We start from the raw sequence: 6,682 nt of genomic DNA, 5'->3' as shown, positions 1-6,682 counted from the left end.
ATTGTAAATATGATGGAATAAGAATGTTTTGATGGTCACTTGAAAGATTATAGTTTGAATTTCCATGGATGATAATGGGCTCGTTTCTTTACACTATTTTTTATTTCAAAGAGCAAAATGCTTTAGTTATGTGATAAGATTTGAATTCATGATATGCGTTCAACTTACAAACACTTTAAACCTTATAAATTAAAATACATTATATTTTTCTTGCAACTCGCTAACTTCATTCGACTGAATAGAAATTTTGAAGGATTAAATATCATTTTGAAAGACGTTTACAGAACAAGTCTCGAGCAAGATACAATAAAAATGCATTTCGACCACGTGTGGGTAAAAAGTATTGCAGTGTGTTGAGAATAAAAAGAATTTAAAGATGTCCAGCTCCACAACCACAAGCTGTACAACAATGGAAGAAAATGAAAAGAGAAGAAAAGGTAATGAGACAAAGGCTTCTGAACAATTATTGACAAGTTCAAAGCCTTTTGTCTTGTCTCCTCACCAACCACACTTACGTGGCACAAATTAATACCTTCATCGTAATTCTCATCAAGCAACACACTTAGTCATGTGAGAGAACACGTCGGAAAAAAATATTCTGTTATTGTATGACCAATAAAAATTAGATAGGTAAGATAGGATTCAAATAGTCTTTATTATATTTAATTTTGCCAACATCGTATGAATGAATACATGTAATACTGTACAGAGTATTATAACGAAATTTTTTTTTCTAATTGTTCTTCTGAATTTCTACATGGTACCAGAGCACTAAATTTTTTGCCTAGATTTTCATAATTTCCTCATCTGCTTCCTTTTCTCGTTCAAGATATGGCCAAGGATTCGACTATCATTACAACCAGCACTTCCAACTTTGATTTCAACAGACCTTATCACCTTCATGCCTCTGATGCTTCTGATATGACCTTATTTATGAATAACCCTTTTAATGGGAAAGGTTAACAGGAGTTGAGGAGGTCTATTCTTATTGCTTTGTCAGCAAAGAATAAAGTTAGATTCAATACAGGATCACAAGTTGAACCTTCTGCTGAATCTTCAGATCTGCAAGCTTGGAGCAGATGCACGACATGGTGACATCTTGGCCCTTGAATTCATTGTCTTCTAAAGACATCAAGCATAATGTCATTTACTCCAGGACTGCCAAACAGCTACGGAATAGTTTAGAGCGTCATTTTGGACCGTCCAGTAGAGCACAACCTTATCAGCTGCAGAAGGAATTAAGCAGTTCAATTCAGGGTTCAAATGACATTATTGGATACTTCACTAAGCTCAAAGGGTAGTAGGATGAGTTAGATTCTCTTAATTTTAACATCAAGTGCACTTGTGTTTGCACCTATCAAGGTAAGCATAAGCTGGAAAAATACTTGAAAGGTGAAAGACTGATGCAGTTTCTTATGGGTCTAAGTGATACATATGCACAAGATAGAGGTGACATTTAGATGATAAACTCCTTACCAAATCTCAATCATGCATATTCTTTGATCCTATCAGATGAAAATCAAAGAAAATCGTACATGAGTTCGTTCTATTATTTCTTCTGACTCTTCTTTCATGACTGGGAACTTGAGTCAATATCGAGGTACAAGATAGTAACCACACAAATTTGTAGGAAACCCACAGAGACCAAGGAATGCTTATCCCAGATCTGGCAATCCCAAACCACAAAGGTTTTAAAAATAGAATCCAAAATAGAAAATAAGAACGGCAAAATACAATTCTAATGTCACATGTACTAATTATGGCATAATGGATCATGTTGAAGATGACTGTTACAGAATCTAAGTTTTCTTGAGAATTTTCAATTTACATATGATGAGGGATTTCAAGGTCAAATCAAAGAAAATGAAGTATTATCAACAATGAAAGATGATACTAGGAGTAATAACAATTTTGTTGAAGCAAAAGCTTATGTCCATCAAAATGCAAGACAACAGAACCCTGGTCAACAATATAACAAGGAACAATACAATCAATTTCTGTAAATATTTAAATAGATGAGGATGGAGAAAGTAGCTAGTACAAGCGGAGCACATGAGAGATCAATGCAAATTCAGCAGCTGGTACAATTTTAAAATACTTTAGATTGTAGTTTTCATCTATAAATTCTAGCAACTGGATCATTGATTTAGGTGCATTGATCATATGTGTTTTAATTCAACCTCTTTCACCTCTATGTCCCTTTTTCAAGTTTCTTTGACTATTAATATGCCTAATTGTCATATTATTCAGGTCACTCATGTAGGGCCAGTCTTACTATTTTCTGACCTTATTTTAGAAGATGTCTTATTTGTTTCTAGTTTAGAATTTAACCTCATGTTTGTGCATAAATTCATCAGTTTGTCGGTACTTTATTTTTCACATAAGTTGGATGTCTAATGCGGGGTCCTTCAATAAGGAGGCCACAAGTTTTTGGTGAAGCAAAGGAAGGTCTATATTTGATCCAGCCAAACACTAGGAAGTCTAGTTTCAGTTTTAGCAAGGATTTATCACTTATTCCTAGTGAATCAAGTCCTATTTCTTTTCCTGTTTCAAGTTCTGTTTCTAGTTCTACTTGTGGTAATTCAATTTCTAATGTAAAACTTTGGCACATTAGATTGGGGCATTTACCCTTTTCATCAATGAAAAATGTTAGTTTTATTTTTGTTCCGTCTAATTCAAAATGTGTGTGATGTATGTCCTAAATCAAGGCAATTCAAACTTCCTTTTCCTATTAGTCAAGTCAGAACTAAATGTATCTTTGATCTTATTCACATTAATACATGAAAATCTTATAAAGTTTTCATATATAACAACTATAGATACTTCCTTACCATAGTGGATGATTGCAGTAGAGGTACTTGGACCTATTTACTGACCACTAAGAATAACGCATTTTCAATTTTACAATGTTTTCTACAGATGGTAGAAAGACAGTTTAGTACCAAAGTCGAGATTATAAGTTCAGATAATGCACTAGAACTAAGTAAAAGTATAACTGTCACAAATTTTTTTAATTCAGAAGGAATTATCCATCAAACTGCATGTGTAGCTACCCCTCAAAAAAATGGGATAGTTGAGAGAAAGCACAAACGCCTACTTGAGATTACAAGGGCTTTGTTATTGCAATTTCAGGTACTTTTAGTTTGTTGGGGAGAATGCATTCTCACTGCCACTTATCTGATTAACAGATTACCATCCAGAGTTTTACATGAACAAACTCCATATGATGTGCTTTTTGGGATGTCCCCTTCCAATCAATATTTTAAATGCTTTAGGTTATTATTTTATGCAAGTACCTTAGCTCATGATAGAGGTAGATTTCTTCCAAGAGCTAAAGCTTGTGTCTTCCTGGGATACCCTAATAACCAGAAGGGTTATAAACTTTAAGACCTTGAGAGTAAAACGATGTTTGTCTCAAGGAACGTAGTCTTTCGTGAAATATTTTTCCTTTAATCACAAACCTTAATTCTTTTTCACCTATTTTTTCTATCCAAACTTTTGATACACAGATGTTGAGGGTTTTTTTCTCCTCAACAAATCAAGATTTGAACTCTAGTCCCATTGACCCTACCTTGCCTTCATCTATTTCTCCTTCTCTTTCTATTGAACCAACGTTATCTTCTCATATTAACTCTTCACTACCCATTATTTCTTCACCTATAGAACATTCAACTAAAATTCCTCCTCCTAAAAGGTCTAAGAATAAACAAAGGTGGTCTGCCAACACACCTTAAGGACTATTTTTGCAACACCATTTTTCTTAGTCCAGCCATTGATTTATGCTTTGCTGCACCACCAATACATCCTACTACATTGTCCTTTACTGATTTCTTTCCTTTCTAATCAGCTCAAACTAAAATCAGTTTTAGAAATCTCAGAACCTAACAGCTATTTTCGGGCTTCCACCCATTCAGGATGAAACAAGGCTATGAAAGAGAAAATTACAGTCTTAAAATCAAATCATGCATGAGATGTACTGCAACTTTCTAAGGGAAGGAAGGCACTCCTTTGTAAGTGGTATACAAAGTTAAACATAATGTAGATGATACTATAGAAAGGTAAGGCTTGTCATAAGGGGTGATATTCAAAAGAAGAAAATCGATTTCAATGAAACTTTTTTTCGATGGTCAAAATGACCACAATCAGATGCCTATTGTCTATTACTGCTAAGAAAATTGAGATATTTCACAGTTCGTGTGGACAATGCCTTCTTACAAGAAGAGGTCTATATGAAATTTCCATCTGGGATGAAATCACCTAATCCAGATTCAGTATGTAGACTTTGAAATTCTTTATATGGGTTAAAACAAGCATCCCGACAGTGGTATGCCAAGCTTGCTGGTGCTTTAAGTTTTAAAGGTTTTACTGCCTCAATGAATGATTATTCTTTATTCTTCAAACGAATGGGTGATTTGATTAGTGGCGGTATATGTCGATGATATACTAATTACAGAAAATGATGCAGCAGAAATCAATTCTCTTAAGATGTTTCTTCATATAAAATTCAAAATCAAGGATTTAGTTTCCTACACTACTTTTTAAGGATGGAAATACAACGAGAAGAACAGGGGATAATAGTTAGTCAACGTAAATACACCTTGAATTTACTTCAAGAATTTGATGTGTCCCATCTTGCACCAGCTTCTTCTCTAATAGTTCCTTCGATCAAGTTATCTGCAGATTCAGGGCAATTAAGGTCAGATTCAATCATTTATCGACATATAATTGGCAAAATCAATTATTTAACTCACACAAGATTGGATCTTTGCTACGCAGTTTTGACTCTTAGTCAATTTATGCAACGACTTTGTGACAGTCATTTCATAGCAGGAGTGCGAGTTCTTCCTTACCTGAAAGGGAATCCAAGTTGGGGACTTTTTCTATCTTGCTCACCATAATTTGCTCTCAACGCCTTCTGCGACGCTGATTGGGCTTTCTGTCGAGATTCGCGTCGATCTGTAAGTGGATTCTTTATTAATATGGGTGGATCTCCTGTTTTTTGGAAATCAAAAAAACAAACATTTGTATCTCCATCCTTTGCTGAAGCAGAGTATAGATCAACGCGTCGTTTGGTAGCAGAACTTACATGGTTAACTCGTCTCCTTTTCGATCTATCAGTTGCTTCATCGTTAATAGTTCCACTATATTCTGACAGTCAAGCAGCGATGCATATTGCTCGGAATTCCATCTTTCATGAAAGAACGAAGCATGTCGAGCTTGACTGTCATTTTGTTCGACAACAATAGCTCTCCGATCTTATTTCACTCTCTTTTGTTTCTTCCAAAGACCAGCTAGCGGACATCTTCACAAAGCCCTTGTCAGGACCTTCGCATCATCATCTTCTTCACAAGCTGGGTCTCACTTTGCTCCCCTCCATCTTAAGGGGGAAGGTTGAGAATAAAAAGAAGTCGAAGATGTCCAGCTCCACAACCACAATCTCTATAAGAATGGAAGGAAATGAGAAGAGAAGAAAAGGAAATGAGACAAAGGCTTCTGAACTATTGACAAGTTCAAAGCCTTTTGTCTTGTCTCCTCACCGACCACACTTACGTGGCACAAAGCAATCCTTCCATCATAATCCCCATCAAGCAACACATCTAGACCGTCCATTTCAATATCTGCCAAGTCATGTGAGAAGCACACGTATATAGCATAGGAAAGAATATTTTCTGTTATTGTATGACCAATAAAAATTAGACAGGTAGAATAGAATTTAAATATTCTTTAATATATTTAATTTTAATTTTGCTTCGGGAGTTTCCCTTTGAACGTGTGTGTGTCTGGTATCTCCTTGCTGCTGCTTTGATATTGCCACCGGGTATATCCTTATATTTTCCTACTTTTTCGTGTAGTTGTGGCTGTGGGTGGTAATGGGTGGTTAGGGTCATGTCCGAGGGGGTTGGGGCGTGGGGCTGTGGTGGGGGCGGGAGATGGGGAGAGAACGGGAGTGGGTGGGAGGCCAAGGTTTGGCCGAGGGGGGGTAGTGGGGGGCGCGTGGATAGCGACGGTAGGCTGAGGGTTGGGTCTTGGAATATAGGGACCCTTCAGGGGAAGTCCATAGAGCTGGTGAAGATTCTTAGGAAGAGAAGGATCAACCTTGCGTGTGTCCAAGAGACAAAGTGGGTAGGGTCTAAGGCTAGGGATGTGGACGGTTACAAGCTGTGGTACTCTGGGAGCGACAGGCGTAGGAATGGAGTTGGCATCTTGGTAGATGAAGAGCTTAGAGGCCAGGTAGTGGAGGTGAAGAGGATCAACGATAGGTTGATGACTATTAAGTTGGTCATTCGGGGGTTTACCCTGAACGTGTGTAGTGCCTATGCGCCGCATGTGGGATCGGAGGGGGAGGAGAAGATGCGGTTCTGGGAGGCTTTGGAGGAGGTGGTGAGAGGCGTGCCCAGTTCGGAGAAGATTGTTGTAGCAGGGGATTTCAACGGGCACATCGGGGCGCTACCGGGAGGCTTTGGGGATGTGCATGGTGGTTTTGGTTTTGGGGAGAGAAATGAAGAGGGTGCGACCCTATTGGAGTTTGCGAGGGCGTTTGGGCTGGTGGTGGTGAACTCGGGCTTCCCGAAGAAGGACGAGCACCTGATCACTTTTCGGAGCGCGATAGCCAGGACCCAGATTGACTTTTTGTTGCTTAGGAAAGGGGATAGGGGGTTGTGTAAAGACTGTAAAGTCATCC

The 6,682-nt window shown here is 37.8% G+C and overlaps 1 long non-coding RNA gene across 1 annotated transcript; it reads right to left on the bottom strand.

The window, feature by feature from the left end:
• Positions 1-638: 638 nt before the first annotated feature.
• On the bottom strand, positions 639-5,510 carry LOC124897002. Its single transcript, XR_007053393.1, has 3 exons — positions 4,851-5,510; positions 4,598-4,674; positions 639-1,226 (listed from the first exon to the last, which is right to left on the bottom strand). It is a non-coding gene; the product is annotated as an uncharacterized LOC124897002 (long non-coding RNA).
• Positions 5,511-6,682: the final 1,172 nt, after the last annotated feature.

This window comes from Capsicum annuum, chromosome 3 (genome assembly GCF_002878395.1).
Source record: "Capsicum annuum cultivar UCD-10X-F1 chromosome 3, UCD10Xv1.1, whole genome shotgun sequence".
Lineage (NCBI taxonomy): Eukaryota > Viridiplantae > Streptophyta > Magnoliopsida > Solanales > Solanaceae > Capsicum > Capsicum annuum.
This window is presented reverse-complemented; position numbering and strand designations above follow the sequence as displayed.